An 18583-nucleotide genomic window follows, 5' to 3' on the forward strand; every position below is an offset into this window, starting at 1 on the left:
GCTAAGTATCCCTGCAGAAAAAGAATCCTCAGGGTTGTATATGGTGACATGTATGTACTCTGATAATAAAATTTACCTTCAACTTTGAACTTTTTGAACTTTGATCCTAAAGAGGTAATGCCACAAAAAGGTGGTCCATGCACCATTAAGGACCCTCACCATCCAGGGCATGACCTCTTCTCATTATTACCATCGGGGATGAGATACAGGAGCCTGAAGACCCACATTCAATAAATTAGGAATAGCTTCTTCCCCTCCACCATCAGATTTCTGAATGGTCTATGAACACTACCTCACTATTCCTCTTTTTTGTACTGTTTATATATATTTGTAATTTATAGATTTTTATGTCTTTGCACTGTACTGCTACCACAAAACAACTAACTTCACATCATATTTCAATGATAATAAACCTGATTCTGATCTTGTCACTACACATGACTTTGGAGAGTATATTTACTTTCCCACCCACTTCTGGGCCTCTTTCCGAGAAGTGACCAGGATATAAATATCATGGCTATTAAGATCAATTTATTTTCCCAATTGTACTTCACTGCATCCTAACTCTCAAAGCAGTTAGATCTAAAATATGTAATTTCCTGCTCCTGCTATAGCTATTAATGTTGCAACATAAATATGCTTTGTATTTTAAACAGCATGGCAGTGGGCTGCAGTTAAAAATAGATGCAAACCGCAGACAATTTTGTATATGATTATTGTTGGTACTGAATGCAAAAGAACAAATTAATCTTTATTTACTTTGGACCTTCACGTTCACAGAATGTTTATGATGAACTATTTTTTCCTGAAGCATGCAATAAAGTGGTACTATAATAAGCAGATAATCTGTTTTATTGACACCATTTCTGTGACACATGTTGGTGAGCAACTACAAGACCTCACCTGTTCTTATAAAAAGCTGGAGGAACTCAGTGGGCCAGACAGTATCCGAGGAAGGGAAAGGACAGGTGACTTTTCCAGTCGAGACCCTTCACCTGGACATCCTGAAATGTTGACTGTCCATTTCCCTCCAGATTCTCTGAGTTCCTTCGGCTTTATGTGTGTTATTCCAGCTTTCCAGAATCTGTAGTCACTTGTGTCTCCTCACCTGTTCTTTTTTGACTAGAATCATGGAATCCTTTGTGTCCACCTATGAGAGCAGAAGGAGCATTGATTTAGCATCTCATCTGAAAGTTAGCACTTGAAATTGTTCCTCAAACAAGTTCTGATGAAAGATCAATAGTCTGAAACACTGACTATTAATGCGGCAAGACATGCTTAGATAATTTTTTTGTTGTTTTTACCTCAAGTAGTCAGGAATTACCAATAAGTCAAAGCTGCAATATTGGCAATACCAACTGCAAATAACAGGCTTACCACAATAATCCAATGAATTTACTACCGTTCTTATTAAGCAAGTGATATAAATAACAAGCTTTCAGTAATAAATGCTTTACAAATTCAAGTGAAACTCCTTTAGACATTATGTGTCTACTACAAAGAACAGTTGAGGGTATTCATGTTGATGTGGCTAAAAAAAGGTATTAAAATTAACAAGGAAGAAAAGAATAGGATATGTTGAATGGGATAAATGAAAAACTGTTGGCAAAGACTCATGTGGGGAATAAACACAGCCATGCATCTTTTGGATTGAATGCCCTACTTCTGTACTGTAAAATGCAACAATACTGTAAATACAATATGTCCCATATGCCATAAATTAAATAACTGATGCTAAGATTTATTTTTGGTAGAATCAGGAAAGATCCTTTCTCTTTGGATAGCTTTACCTTTAGATGAGTATCTGAAGTACCACAGCTGAGAAGAATATAGGCTGTATAAACAGATGGGAGTGGATGGCTGGTACTTTAAGAATAAATTCAATGACATTTCCTTAATATGTGGCAGTATGGTCTTTCACTATCCATCTGAAATAACCTTGCCTTAACATTTCCCATAAAAGTCATCATGTCCAGCAATGTGTTAGACTCTTACTGTCCTGAATCCAATCTTGAAAGCGAATTATTATCCACAACCCTTCAGAGTTTTTAGAATTATCCAAGCTGATAGGATTCAGCAGTTGGCTGTCAGATTGAGAGACTTTCAGATTAATATATCTGGCAAGGAAGCAGGCTCTTCATCTTTCAAAACAATCTAAGACATGTTGTACTGTTATATTATTGTACAAGTATTAGTTTTGATGTAAGCCAGCCTGACTATGTTGGCTTTGTTCCCATTATAATGCTACAGAAGACAGACAGCTCGTTTGCATTTCTTGAACCTGGCATGGCTGAACCCAATCTCATTATGTCAACTGGTCTGCATGCCTTTGGAGTATATTGGGTCCAGTGCAACAGATGGATTTCCACTGCAGGCTGCCAAGCGGCATTGCAGTGCTGTACCACTGAACAGATAATTAGCTTTTGTTGAAAAATATAAACTGGCAAGAAGATTTTATCTTTTAACTAATCCAGCACCATTGACTTAGTAACTTAGTGTAATGATAGCCAACTCAAAAACCACCAAACAACTCTCATGAGAAATACTTCAGGTATGTGAATGTTATGCTGAAAACAGATCAGGTACATGCATACATGAATGCACCAGTTTTAACATTCATACTTCTGATCACACCAAAGCATATCATATTTGGTTATGTGGGCTCTAGTTTGATGGAAAATTGCAGTAAGTCAGAAAATTGATATGCAATTGGAAAGTGTGGAGCTCAGAATTCCCTTAAGCCATTCACTTAATAGTTAAATGAGATTGCAGTGGTCCTTGCAGACACTGTTTGATATGTTACTTTATTTTGCACCATGTCATGTCTTTCCAAATATCTGATTTATAGTCACACCACACCCAGGTGCCCCCTCACACTCAAACCCACCAAAATCTTTTAAGACCATACAGATAAAACATTATTGAAGCTGGTGGGGATGAAACTTCACTTCCTCTGTGTTTTGCAGTGTTACCAAACAAAGACTATTAAACTTCCTTATATTGCATAGCAAGAGTCTTTGTATTCAGGGTGGTTCCATAGCCTTAATTTAAATTCTGATCTACAGACTAAAATTTTCAGTCTTCCTAAATCTGCATCTGTGTGCATGCAGTTTGCCACCTAGTTTCAACACCAGGGTTTCTATGCTGGGTCTTGTATCTTCAGGCTGTGCAACCATTGTCCTTTCAGAGGTTGCAGGTGCCTTATCCTGCTGCCCTACGAAGTCCCCAAGCTTTATCAGATAAATTTCAGCTCATTCAGATTAACAACAAACTGATGAAGTTTACACTGGGGAAAGTTACAAAATAAGTGATACTACATGAGAAGTAGCTTGTACACTTAACTTCCTTCACCATTCCTTTCAATTACCTATCACTGATTATCAATCAGTCAATGTGAAAGACATTTCATCCCCAATATTTGGTTTTAGAACTGCTAAGTATCTGGTCTGGTTTAAGTTGCAATTCAACAGTGCAATGCAACTTATTTCATATATAACCATATAACAATTACTGCACGGAAACAGGCCATCTTGGCCCTTCTAGGCCATGCTGGACGCTCACTCTCACCTAGTCCCACTGACCTGCACTCAGCCCATAACCCTCCATTCCTTTCCTGTCCATATACCTATCCAATTTTACTGTAAATGACAATATTGAACCTGCCTCTACCACTTCTACTGGAAGCTCATTCCACACAGCTACCGCTCTCTGAATAAAGAAGTTCCCCCTCATGTTACCCCTAAACTTTTGCCCCCTAAATCTCAACTCATGTCCTCTTGTTTGAATCTCCCCTACTCTCAATGGAAAAAGCCCATCCACGTCAACTTTATCTATCCCCCTCATAATTTTAAGTACCTCTATTAAGTCCCCCCTCAACCTTCTACGCTCCAAAGAATAAAGACCCAACTTGTTCAACCTTTCTCTGTAACTTAGGTGATGAAACCAGGTAACATTCTAGTAAATCTTCTCTGTACTCTCTCTATTTTGTTGACATCTTTCCTATAATTCGGTGACCAGAACTGTACACAATACTCTAAATTTGGCCTCACCAATGCCTTGTACAATTTTAACATTACATCCCAACTCCTATACTCAATGCAACACACATCAAAGTTGCTGGTGAATGCAACAGGCCAGGCAGCATCTCTAGGAAGAGGTACAGTCGATGTTACAGGCCGAGACCCTTCGTCAGGACTAACTGAAGGAAGAGCTAGTAAGAGATTTGAAAGTGGGAGGGGGAGGGGGAGATCCAAAATGATAGGAGAAGACAGGAGGGGGAGGGATGGAACCAAGAGCTGGACAGGTGATTGGCAGGTCCTATACTCAATGCTCTGATTTATAAAAGCCAGCATACCGAAAGCTTTCTTCACCACCCTATCCACATGAGATTCCACCTTCAGGGAACTACGCACCATTATTCCTAGATCCCTCTGTTCTAATGCATTCTTCAATGCCCTACCATTTACCATGTACGCCCTATTTTGATTAGTCCTACCAAAATGTAGCACCTCACATTTATCAGAATTAAACTCCATCTGCCATCTTTCAGCCCACTCTTCTAACTGGCCTAAATCTATCTGCAAGCTTTGAAAACCTACTTCATTATCCACAATGCCACCTATCTTAGTATCATTTGCATACTCACTAATCCAATTTATCACCCCTTCATCCAGATCATTAAAAAAATGACAAACAACATTAGACCCAGTACAGATCCCTGAGGCACACCGTTACACACCATCCTCCAATCTGACAAACAGTTATCCACCAATACTCTCTGGCGGCTCCCATCCAGCCACTGTTGAATCCATTTTACTACTTCAATATTAATACATAACGATTGAGCCTTCCTAACTAACCTTCCATGTGGAACCTTATCAAAGGCCTTACTGAAGTCCATATAGACAACATCCACCGCTTTACTCTCGTCAACTTTCTGAGTAACCTCTTCAAAAAATTCAGTTAGATTTGTCAAACATGACCTTCCATGCACAAATCCATGTTGACTGTTCCTAATTAGACCCTGTCTATCCAGATAATTATATATACCATCTCTAAGAATACTTTCCATCAATTTATCCACCACTGACGTCAAACTCACAGGCTGATAATTGCTAGGTTTTCTCTTAGAACCCTTTTCAAACAATGGAGCAACATGAGCAATACGCCAATCCTCAGACACTATCCCCGTTCTAATGACATTTGAAATATTTCTGTCAAAGCCCCTGTTATTTCTACACTAACTTCATCCTTCAGCCTCTGCTCACCGAAGCCTCTTGAGCCAAAGCCTTCCTACTCTGTCTCCCTCTACTCCATTGCCCGCTACAACGTCACCCGTTCTGTAAATCTGCTCGCTTTTAAACTCTCCCACTGCCTCATGGTCCGACTTTCACTCACTTGCGCAGTTGTGTCCCGTTCAACTGCCGAAGAAATATCTTCTAAGGAAACATGGTGAAACATCACTCCACCATAACTACAGGGAACCAAGTCACTTTTGCTCATGGCCACTTACAATACAATAAATCTGGTTGGTAGTTTATGGCTAATTCACTTTAACAGAATTGACTTTACCACCTTCAGAAATCAAAGACCATTCTGTGAGTGACATAGGAAAGTCAGTAGACTGAATTACTGGTAATGCTCACAGGGGATGGCGTGGAGGGCAGTGAGCTCTGGAAAACCATCTCATGGGCGAAGTGGAAATTCCGGACCAAACTTGAATCAACGAGGGGTACTCAACAGGGCTTGAATGCTATCATCTCCTACAAAGTTAAATCAAGCAACATGAGAGAGGGCAGAACTTCACTTCGAGATGAGCTCAATGTCTTCTATGCTCACTTTGTCCAGCAGAACATGGAGGAACCACCGCAAACCCCCACATCCCCCAATGATCTCAGACTCTGAAGTTGACATGTGGGCTGCCTTCAGGATGGTGAATCCATGGAAAGTATCTGGAGCAGATGGGGTACCTGGCCATGTATTAAAGACCGATGCTGACCAACTGGCTGGTGTGTTCACTGAGATCTTTAACCTCTCACTTCAGCAGTGAGTGGTACCTACTTGCTTCAAACAGGCATCAATCATACCCGTGCTCAAGAAAAGCAGGGCGACCTGCTTCAATGACTATCGCCCAGTTGCACTTATATCCACAGTGATGAAATATTTTGAGAGGTTTTCTGCCTGTGAGGTGACATGCATCTGCTCCAATTTGCCTACTGGAACAACAGGTCCACAGCAGATGCCATCTTATTGGCTCTTCACTCAACCCTGGAACATCTGGGTAGCAAAAATACATACATCAGGATGCTCTTTATCGACTATAGCTTAGCAATCAATACCATAATCCCCTCAAAAATAATCAATAAACTCCAAGACCTTGGTCTCAATACTTCCTTGTGCAATACGATCCTGGATTTCCTCACTTGCAGACCCCAGTCAATTCGGATGGGCAACAGCATCTCTTCCACAATCTCCATCAGCACAGGTCCGCCACAAGGCCGTGTGTTTAGTCTCCTGCTCTACTCGCTTTACACTTATAACAGTGTGGCTAAGCACAGCTCCAGTGCCATAGTCAAAATTTGCTGATGATATCACTGTTATAAGCCGAATCAGCATATAAAGGGGAGTTTCAAAATCTGGCTGAGTGGTGTCCTAAAAACAACATCTCACTGAATGTCATCAAGACCAAGGAACAGATTATAGATTTCAGGAGAGGGAAAGCAGAGGTCCATGAACCAGTCCTCATTAGAGAATCAGAGGTGGAGAAGGTTAGCAACTTTAAGTTCCTGGGTGTTACCGTTAGAAACATAGAAACATAGAAACATAGAAAATAGGTGCAGGAGTAGGCCATTCGGCCCTTCGAGCCTGCACCGCCATTTATTATGATCATGGCTGATCATCCAACTCAGAACCCGGCCCCAGCCTTCCCTCCATACCCCCTGATCCCCGTAGCCACAAGGGCCATATCTAACTCCCTCTTAAATATAGCCAATGAACTGGCCTCAACTGTTTCCTGTGGCAGAGAATTCCACAGATTCACCACCCTCTGTGTGAAGAAGTTTTTCCTAATCTCGGTCCTAAAAGGCTTCCCCTTTATCCTCAAACTGTGACCCCTCGTTCTGAACTTCCCCAACATCGGGAACAATCTTCCTGCATCTAGCCTGTCCAATCCCTTTAGGATTTTATACGTTTCAATAAGATCCTCCCTCAATCTTCTAAATTCCAACGAGTATAAGCCTAGTTCATCTAGTCTTTCATCATATGAAAGTCCTGCCATCCCAGGAATCAATCTGGTGAACCTTCTTTGTACTCCCTCTATGGCAAAAATGTCTTTCCTCAGATTAGGACCTGCCCTGGACCCAGCACAGAAGTGAAATTGCAAAGATAGCATGGCAGCATCTCTATTTCCTTAGGAGCATGCAGAGATTTGGCATGACATCTAAAAATCTGACAAACTTACATAGATGTATAGTGGAGAGTATATTGACTGGCTGCAGCACAGCCCGATATGGAAACACCATTGCCCTTAAACAGAAAATCCTCCAAAAGGTAGTGGATTCAGCCCAGTACATTACGGGTAAACCCTCCCCACCATTGAGCACATCTGCATGAAATACTGTCATAGGAAAGCAGCATCGATCATCAGAGACCCTCACCACCCAAGTCATGCTCTCCTCTCACTGCTGCCATCAGGTAGAAGGTACAAGTGCCTCAGGACTCACACAACCAGGTTCAAGAGCTGTTACTACATCTCAACCAGGCTCTTAATTGAAAGAGGATAGCTACACTCACTTGCCTACAACCAATGATCTCACTTTAAGGGCTATTTAACAACAGGAATTCTGCAGATGCTGGAAATTCAAGCAACACACATCAAAGTTGTCCATTCGTCCCCCCCATCCCTCCCCACTGATCTTCCTCCTGGCACTTATCCGTGTAAGCAGAACAAGTGCTACACATGCCCTTACACTTCCTCCCTTACCACCATTCAGGGCCCCAGACAGTCCTTCCAGGTGAGGTGACACTTCACCTGTGAGTCGGCTGGGGTGATATACTGCATCCGGTGCTCCCGATGTGGCCTTTTATATATTGGTGAGACCCGACGTAGACTGGGAGTTCGTTTCGCTGAACACCTACGCTCTGTCCGCCAGAGAAAGCAGGATCTCCCAGTGGCCACACATTTTAATTCCACATCCCATTCCCATTCTGACATGTCTATCCACGGCCTCCTCTACTGTAAAGATGAAGCCACACTCAGGTTGGAGGAACAACATCTTATATTCCGTCTGGGTAGCCTCCAACTTGATGGCATGAATATTAACTTCTCTAACTTCCGCTAATGCCCCACCTCCCCCTCGTACCCCATCCGTTATTTATTTTTATACACACATTCTTTCTCTCACTCTCCTTTTTCTCCCTCTGTCCATCTGACTATACCCCTTGCCCATCCTCTGGGTTCCCTCCACCCTTGTCTTTCTTCCCGGACCTCCTGTCCCATGATCCTTTCATATCCCCTTTACCAATCACCTGTCCAGCTCTTGGCTCCATCCCTCCCCCTCCTGTCTTCTCCTATCATTTTGGATCTCCCCCTCCCCCTCCCACTTTCAAATCTCTTACTAACTCTTCCTTCAGTTAGTCTTGACGAAGGGTCTCGGCCTGAAACGTCGACTGTACCTCTTCCTAGAGATGCTGCCTGGCCTGCTGCGTTCACCAGCAACTTTGATGTGTGTTGCTTAAGGGCTCTTTATCTCATTATCTCATGTTCTCCTTATTTATTCCTATTTATTTATATTTGCATTTGCGAAGTTTGTTGTTTTCTTCACTCTGAGTATGCCGACAGGAAAATGGATCTGCTGACATATATGTACTTTGAAGGTAAAATTTAATTTGAACTTTGAATGTTGAAAGGACAAACCAGTTTTTAACCAATAAAGCATTTCTGAAGTATAGTACTAATGTTCCATATTAATTTGTGCACAAATTTTGTAGTTACTGTGCAATTATGTTAAGTTCTGAGACTTTAAACAAGAGGAAGAATAGCTGGAGAACTCCAAAAAATACAAGTCTTAAGTCTTCACCATCCAAGCATTTTGTTCGCCATGTTTCATTTCTGGGAATCATTCCCTTTTCATTTTCATAACAATACATCGTCTGAAATCCATTGAATTCACCAGCCTTTCACTTTCTGTGATCATTTATTAGTATAATTTTTTAATCTCTCAGTACATTCTTATTAAGTTCAATTATCCTCAAAGATTTGACTTCAGTATCAGGTGAATGAGATTTCAGAAATTCTGCTTCAGTCACTTGTGCCCAAAATGTTTTTTGATGGTGACTGTTGAAGGCAACAGGACTAAAGTTTGTGTGTGGAATATACAGTCTATGTAGTCATGACTGTCATTAGTGTTTAGCACGAACAACCAGGGACTACTCCTGGAACTTCCTCTATGCATAACCAACGGTTTGGGTTTTGTATGGAATCACAGAAGCATGGCAACATGAGAAGGCCATTTAGCTCCTTGAATTTGCTCTGCTTTCAATAAAATCATTCCTAGTCAGTGTGTGAATTCTAACCAGCTTTTTAGGCATGCAATCCCTTAAAATTCCTGACAAAAATTTAGAAGAGTCAAATTTACAAAAGTCTTGAAACCTCAGATTTAACTAACAGCCTGTAAAAGTGCGTTCCACATTGCTAACACTCTTTGTGTGAAACTGTTTCTTAATTTTTGCCTAACAGTCACACACACAAAATGCTGGAGGAACTCACCAAGTCAGGCAGCACCTGTGGAGGGGAATAAACTGTCGACATTTCTGCACAGACCCTTCATCAGGACCCCCAATGAGGTCATCGGAACTTATGATTTTTTTCTTCCTGCCCTAAGGTCTCCTACCTGAAGTCTCCCAAATTGGTTCAAAACTCATCTACAAAAGAAAGTTCTTAATATTACAGTCAAAGTCTAAAAAGCTACTTTCCTTGCTGGGTAATGTTTCCCAAGCTCCCTTTAAACACACAGGGCCCACAACTTGTGCACACAACTGCTCCTGCTCCAACATTCCCTCACAACTCACCAGGACCCTGTTGTCTGCTTATCAATTCACTGGAAAATGTATTTTGTTGTGCCGTGAAACATTTCAAAAAATTAAATTGTATTAGGCATGAATAGGAATAGCATTCAATAACTTGAAAACTTTGTCTGAGAACTCTGTAGCCCCGAGGTCCCAGACATGCCAAATTAATAGAGTTTTACTGCATTTTCTTTCAGACCATAGACCATAAGACATAGGAGCAGAATAGGAAATTTGGCCCATTGAGTCTGCCCCAACATTTCCTCATGGCTGATCCATTTCGCTCTCAGCCCCAATCTCCTGCCTTCACCCTGTATTCCTTCATGCCCTGACTAATCAAGAACCTATTAACCTCTGCCTTAAATATAAAGGAGACTTGGCCTCCACAGCTGCCTTGGCAACGAATTCGACCGATTCACAACTCTCTGGCTAGGGAGATTCCTCCTCATCTCCATTCTAAAAGGCTGCCCCTCTATCTGACTCCAAACATCCTCCCAACCACTGACAGCAGACTAACTGGCCTGTAATTTCCTTTCTTTTGCTTCCCTCTCTTCTTGAAGAGTGGAGTGACATCTACAATTTTCCAGTGTTCCTGAACTATTCCTGAATCTAGTGATTCTGGAAAGATAATTACTGATGCCTCCACAATCTCTGCAGCTACCTCTTTCAGAACCTTGGGGTGTACACCATCTGGTCCAGATGACTTATCTACCTTCAGGCCTTTCAATTTCCCATGAACCTTCTCCCTAGTAATAGTAACTTTTCACACTTCATGACCTCTGACACCTGGAACTTCCACCATACTGCTAGTGTCTTCCTCAGTGAAGACTAATGCAAAATAATTCAGTTAATCTGCCTTTCCTTGTCCCCAATTCCTACCTCTCCAGCATCATTTTCCAGTGGTCCAATATCTACTCTCGCCTGTCTTTTACATTTTATATATCTGAAGAAATTTTTGGTATCCTCTTTAATATTATTGGCTAGCTTACTTTTGTATTCCATCTTTACCTTTTTAATGACTTTTTAGTTGCCTTCTGACGGTTTTTAAAAGATTCCCAATTCTCCAACTTCAGATTAATTTCTGCTCTATTATATGCTCTCTCTTTGTTTTTCATATTGGCTTTGACTTCCCTTGTTAGCCATGGTTGTGTCATCTTGCCTTTAGAATACTTCTTCCTCTGTGGGATGTATATATTCTGTGCCTTCGGAATTTCTTCCAGAAATTCCAGCCATTGCTATTCTGCCGTCATCCCTACCAGTGTCTTTTCCAATCAATTCTGACCAATTCCTCTCTCATGCCTCTGTAATTCCCTTTACTCCACTGTAATACTGATACACCTGACTTTATTCCTTTAAAGGTCTTATCAAACTCAACAAATCATCAATTAGCAAACTCAAAGGACAATAATCCCCTTTGTAACATGGACATTTCCTACTTTTGTCACTTCATTTTCCATTTGCCATACCATTTTCAACTCTCTAATTTAGAAATAATCTTGCTTGTTCTTACTTTCTCTAAAGTATTATCAGGATCCTTCTAGAATGCTTGATATCTAAGTGAGTGTCGTTTAAGTGTGTCCTCGTTACTTCCGTAGTCTTAAACCATACATCCTGAAGCTGAATTGCATCAAACTTAACTTGTAACTTGGATGTAACTTGGAATGCATGACAAAAGATACTGTCTGCAGTTTCAAAGGAAGTTGGGAGGATCATTGCACACTCGTGAGACAGGATGTTAACTGAGACAGAAACACAGTTCATCAGTTATGAGACATGAGGGAGAGTAGAATTTACTGGATTGGATGAATTAATTTCATCATTTAAATTCAGTTAAATGTTCTGAAAGAAAAGACTTAAGGCCAGCTTCATGATGATCAGGGCCCCTAACCATTGTAATATATTGGAATTGGAATTTTTTATTGTTTTCAAATGTACCGAGGTACAGTGACAAGCTTGTCTTGCATACTTTTCATACAGATCACATCACTGCATAGTGCATTGAGATAGTACAAGGTAAAGTGATAATAAAATGCAGAATAAAGTGTAACAGCTACAGAGAAAGTGCAGTGCAAGTAGAAAATATGGCTCAAGGTTATAACAAGGCAGATTGTGTGGGCAAGAGATCATCTTGAGAACCATTTAATAGCCTTATAACAGCAGGGTAGAAGCTGTCATTGAGCCTGGTGGTAGGTGCTTCCAGGCTTTTGTACCTTCTGCATGATGGGAGAGGGATTAAGAGACAATGCGGCCATTGTGACAGTGGACTGGTGTATGAGCGGGGAGGCTTTGGCTTAAGAGGTTTCGGTGTGAAGAGGTGGAGTAAGTGGCTCAGATGCTGGGAGTGACAGCAACTCTTTAAAAAGGCTTCAGTGAGAAAACACAGGTAAGAACAGGTAAGGTTTTTTTGTTCTTCATCTTTAGTCCTTAATTCTCTGTAGGCAAAATGGCAGTTAGGGCACCTGCAATATGTGGGAAGTCAGGGGACCTCACTGTCTCCCCGACCATGACATCTATGGGAAGTCTAGCCAGGTGCAGTTCCTGACAGACCAGGTCAAGGAACTGCAGCTGGATCTGGAAGTACTCAGTATCATCCAGAAAGCTGAGGGCTTTATAGATGGGACTTTTATTGAGGTGCAGGTTTCAGATAGATGGTGACCACCAGGAGAATTAAATTGAGTAGATAGTCAGTGCATGGTTCCCCTGTGGCCATTCCTTTCACTAACTGGAACTGAGGCCCTCTGTCGGTTGGCGTCGACCATGGATATTATTTCTTAGCTGTCTATGATCACTGATATACAAGTCTGGGCAGTATGATATGGAGAGCAAGCTGTTGCCTGTGTAGCAGGCACACCTTTCCATGCAGATGATGAATCCAAAGGAATGGCAGAGACTGATTCAGTTGCACTAACAGGTTGCAGGAGTTGCCAGTCAACATTGAATTCAACATAGGACTGCCTTAGGGACTCCACTTCTGGATTTTTCCCTCAGGGTTTACTCCCAAACTCTTCCCCATGAGTGGGTGTAGCCACAAGTAGCAGAGGTTTGAGATCAGAGTTTTCCTTTTCCTAGATAAGTTTCCAACCACGGCTGACGAGCCCCATCTGCCTGAAGCGACTGATTTTAAGGCATCAGTAACCCACCTTTGCCCCTTCTGCTTTCAGTGGAAACAGGTCTGCAGGGCTTAGTAGCTAAGCCACACATGAAGGCCAGGAGCTGGACTTGGTTATCAGAGGCTATTTGAGATGGACGCTATTGGGAGTATTTAATATGCAGTGGGAGCTTATCCTTTACACCATCCCTGGCTGTAATAACCTTAAGGAATCTCTAACTGGTGTTTCTTTTTGGTATACTGTTGAGGGAATGTTCTTTCAGGGGCTAGCAGCAGTAGTCAAATATCTGGCACTGTGACTGGCTTTAAGGCTTAGATGGAAAGTGTACAGACAAACAGAGTGATAGGACACTTGATTATGAGGGGACAGACAAGAGATTCTGTGGCTACAGCAGGGACCAGGATGGTGTGTTGCTTCCTAGGCATCAGGGTCAAGGATATCTCCAGGCTGCTGCAGAAAATTTTCAAAGGGGTGGGCAAACAGCCAGATATTGTTGTACTGAATGGTACAAATGAGACTGGTAGAGCAAGGGGTAGGGTCTTGCAGGGATTCAGATCCTTGGATCACTGGGATCTCTTCTGGGGCTGCAGCAGCCTGCACAAGAGAGATGAGTGGCAGCTGAACTAGAGGGGTACCTATACCCTAGCATGGAAATTTGCTTTTTACCACCAGGAAGGGCTTAAATTAGTTTGCTGTGGGGTGGAACTCAAGACAGCAAAATCAGTGAGAAGATAGGGGTATGTGCAGCAACCAAAGAGTGTAAGCCTAGCAGTCAGGGGATAGCCATGTTTACAATAAAAATATAGATAGAGCACTGCTTTAAGATGCATCTATTTCAATGCGTGTGGCTGAGCAGGTAGGGTGGACAATCTAAGGGTGTGGATTGACTTTAGGGACTGAGATATTGTGGTCATAACAGAAATGTGGTTAAGAGAAGAGCAGGATTGTTCCAGGAAACTGATGCTTTGGATGTGTCAGAGGTAAAGGTAAGAGTGAATAGAGTGTTGTCTTTCTGATAAGGGAGGACATAACAACATCCTTAGAGAAGGTATTCTTGCGGAATCATCTATCGAGGCCACAGGTAGAACCCAGAAATAAGATGGGGATTATCACCAAAGCAAGGGCAGCAATTTCCTTCCCAAAAGAGTATGACTATATGGGAGTAACACACACACAATGCTGGAAGTTCTCAGCAGGCCAGGCCACATCTATGGAATCTATGAGCATCTATGAGTTCCTCCATCAGTGTGTATGTATTACTCTGGATTTCCAACATCTGCAGAGTTGCTTGTATTTCTGATTGAACTGGACAGGATTTCACATCCCTTGTCAGTTTCATGGTCACAATTAATTCTACTAACCTTTCATTCCAAATTTATTAATTTAACAGAAATTATATTCCAGAGCAACTGCAATAAAAACATAAAATTCTGAAAGCATTCAGCAGCTCAGGCAATACCTGTGGAACGAGATAAAGAATGGAGTCACGGGAGCCTGTAGATGCTGGAATTCGCAAGACAAAAGCAAACTACTGGAGAAACTCAGTAGGTCAGGCAGCAGCTGCAGAGGAAATTGGACAGTCAGTATTTCAGGTCAAGATGATGCGTCTGCACTGAAAGATAGAGGGGAGGTAGCCAGTATAAAGAGGTGAGGGGAAGGGGTGGAACAAGAACTGGGAGGTAGATTCAGTTGAGGAAGGGTGATAGGCAGATAGAGGAAGGAAGAGTGGAAATAGTGACAGGCTGAGAGGTAATAGGTGGAGGTAAAGTAGGGCTGCAGATGATGAAAAGCAGTGCCCAAGCTACCAAGTTTACTAGATCAGTACATAACTGTATCCATTATATGTGAATCTTTGAACACCGCAGTGCAGTCTCTGAAGTGGTGACTAGCTGATTCTGGCAACTGAGTAAATAGCTGCTACATTCTAATAAATGTTATGGATATCAATGCCAAATGAAACTATTCCTTAACAATTTTGATATACGTCTGCTGGTGTTGATTAAGCAGGCATTAGATTCCTTGAATTGTTTGTAGATTTACAACCATTCACAAGGTAAACACCTTCCGGTGTTAACAGCTGCCTCGTCTTCTTTAACACACAAACCAGCTGCTTCTGAAGAACTACATGGTCTGCCTTTAATAATTGCCATCTGGCCTCGTATTCAGATCAACTCAAATACCTTGGGGTTACAGCAGCCAATCAGCAAACACTGGATTCAGAAATGACCAGATGTCACCCAACAATTAAATGAAAGCAGCTGATGAATCTGTGGGTCTGTGCAAATTGTTGATGCTATAAAGTGCGGTCTAGCTTCATGGGTTCTGTAACAAGGCTCAGCTCTTTGGAAGTAAAGTCACAAGGGGTCATGTAGGATTTCAAACCATAGGTCTGCAGAACAGCTCTTTAAATTCAGTTGTTTTACTTCCCATCATTCTTTTCAGTGGGTTTAGATGCTTTGACAATTCCCAGATTTCTGTGTAATGTGTACTTTCATCTGATCGTCTCAGGCACAATTTGTCAATCTATTTAACATTACTCAGGATAAAGGGGAAAAATTCCCAGAAATTCTGAATTCCAAAAGCTATTACATTGTATCTTTTCAAACATTCTTCCACAGAATCTCAAATCCGAGAAACGTCTTTTCTTCCTAACTTCCATTCCCCTTCTGATTTATCACATCAGCACCTCACTCCTCACCAATTGATCTGTCTCATTCATTGTTCATCCATTCTAGGGCTCTTTATTCTAGCTGCCACATCTCAAAAGCTTATTGAAATTGTGGGCAAATAGCATTTCTCAATCAAGTCACCTGTGAATTATTCAATTAGCCCAGCTATCCCATTTTAAGACCACATGGAATAAATAAATACTGAAGGCATTAGCCAAGGCTTTAAAAATGAGTTTTGAAAGCTAAATAACCATAAACGCTAATTCTCTTCACTTAAGTGACCTGTTAATAATCAAGTGATAATTCTCACTATGTAATGTATAAGGATTACACTGGTAGTACAAGGAAGGCTCTTAATTTACCTACTCTTCAAAACTAATATGTGTTATTAACAAGCAACTGTTGCTACTGAAAAATATCATGACTGCAAAGAAAGCGAGAGCTTTGTTATTAAGAGGTTACTTCTCATAGATGGAAACTCTAAACCAATGGATTTTTGCTTCAAGTAAAGGTGCAAATCATTTCAGACTAAGATAGAAGCTTCTACTGTGAAACGGATTGTGATTCCTTGAAACTCTCTGCCCTGTGGATTCTTAGTTGGGGAGCATTAGAGACAAAGATTTATAGATGTTTGGACAGAAAGAAAATCAAGGGATATAGGGACTGAGCAGTAAGGTGGATTTGAGTTTGATGATTAGTTCTATTACTGAATAGTAGATAAGACCTTATGGCCCACACTTGTCCCTATTTCTATATGTTCCTTTTCTCTTACTGTCACTTTAAAGCATATTTGTAGTTTATTTGCTTCAATGTAATGAAAGTGATTATTTAATGCTTTTATTCAAACTTTGTTCCTCCTAATCTGACCAGCTATTTACAATCTGCTAAAAGAAATAATAATAAATTCTTGGATGGGTTGTGTACATGAATATTCAGCCATCTGTAGTATTGAATGATTCATGTCTGGACTGTTCCATGTTGGATCACTAATCTGAGCTGATTTGTTGGGAGCAACAATTTGTGCATCCCAAACAGCAGGGGTTAAAAATGGCTCCTGTGTCTAATTCTGATTAATGCTTCATTTCATGTATAAACCTTGGAATCAGATGCTGTTAAAATAGCCTCCTTAGTTAAACTGCTGAAGTTTAGACCTAAACAGTTAAGAAAGAAGGTTCAATCCCAGCTTCCATCAGCACTTTTGATATAAGCTGAAAGCACTCAAGACAGATTACAGGGGGAATCCCAGATGCGAGTTTTTATCCTCAGTAACAGCTATAATAATGTAATAAACTCCAGTGTCATCAATGAATCTCATTTCCAACCCAATATCATCCATTTCCATACATTTCTCTCTCATGATCCATGATGGAAAGTGGGTGTGAGTGAGCACATATGTGTGGGTGCACACGCGCAAGCATGTGTCTGAGTGTGGATGCGTTTGTATCTAAGTGTGACTGTGTACAAGAGAGACAGACAGAAATAGAGTCCCGGCAACACACATCAAAGTTGCTGGTGAACGCAGCAGGCCAAGCAGCATCTCTAGGAAGAGGTGCAGTCGACGTTTCAGGCTGAGACCCTTCGTCAGGACTAACTGAAGGAAGAGTGAGGGAGAAATAGAGTCCCGAGCACAGCTGTATGTGTTTCTCCATATGCACATTTGTATGTGAGAGAGTACATCTTTCTGATGTGTGTGTTTGTGTGAAGAGAATTCATCTGGTTGCTTTGCAAAGCATGGTTAGATTATTCAGGATCTTGCAAGAAGAATGGCCCATCGACATGCTAATAGAATGCAGATGCATGTGAAGCTATGTCATAGGAGAAAAAAGGTTCTTATCAAGACGTAACATGATTTGATGTTCCAGTGAGCATCACTTTTTCATAGGTTAGCATCTTACACCTCACAGAGATTTGATCTAGACCAAGTGATCAGCAGTTCAAATCAACTCAATTTGTAGTCACAGCAATGTAGTACTGGGCAGCGCAGTACAGCAACAGGAATGAGTCATTTTTTTCTGCTGGCTGGTCACAGACGGCTGGAAGTAAACTGGACTTGAAGGAACAGCATTTAGTGGCAGGGGAACAGCAAATTATTAAAAGTGAATGGATGCAAATAAAATGTAAAAATAACTTTAAAAAGCTGTGCTTATGCAGTCTTGTGCACCTACTGAGGGCTGGAATCCTAATGAGTTGTACATTTAAACAGCATTTTCAAAGATGTGGCTGACATACTCACGTGTCAGGCAGTTCTGGCATTCAAATTTGGAGACATCTGGTTACAAACTGAGTCCGATGTGATGGGGTTGCTTCTTGCTTTCTAGGAGATTTCACTCCCTGAACTCATAGAGGTTTAATTCCCCAACGTGAAATCTAATGCATTTTAGGCCTCCAATGACAATTGTGCGATTGAAAAGATAAATGTCCCTGAGAGTGAGCCTTTATCTGTTAGTTTAATGAACAGAAAAGGCTGAAGGCTGATTTTGGTAGGAACAGACACTGCAGAGCCTCTCTCCCTCTCTCCCTCTCTCCCTCTCTCCCTCTCTCCCTCTCTCTAATAACACCAATGATAATTGATGTAGCTCTTTACTTATTCTTATTATAAATTGTATGAATTCCTACTAAATTCCTTCTGAGTAATTTTTTTCAGAAATTGACCATGATTTCCATTATCACTTGGAACACTCGATGTAACTCTAACAATGTTAGAAAGGAGATGGAGAGTTTGCAGGTCATTAACCACCC

The 18583-nt window shown here is 41.2% G+C and overlaps 1 protein-coding gene across 3 annotated transcripts in view; it reads right to left on the reverse strand.

The window, feature by feature from the left end:
• The window catches only part of LOC134340198 (neurexophilin-1), a 77050-nt gene that overhangs the window by 49762 nt on the left and 8705 nt on the right, over nucleotides 1–18583 (reverse strand). Inside the window, exon 2 of one of the 3 annotated variants that reach the window (XR_010016495.1) lies at nucleotides 946–1150. The exons of the other annotated variants lie outside the window; for them this stretch is intronic. The gene's annotated coding sequence lies outside the window, so the exon portion shown is untranslated. Of the gene's footprint in view, nucleotides 1–945; nucleotides 1151–18583 lie in introns of those variants that run through there. 3 annotated transcript variants of the gene reach the window in all.

This window comes from Mobula hypostoma, chromosome X1 (assembly GCF_963921235.1).
Source record: "Mobula hypostoma chromosome X1, sMobHyp1.1, whole genome shotgun sequence".
In the NCBI taxonomy this organism is placed as follows: Eukaryota; Metazoa; Chordata; class Chondrichthyes; order Myliobatiformes; family Myliobatidae; genus Mobula; species Mobula hypostoma.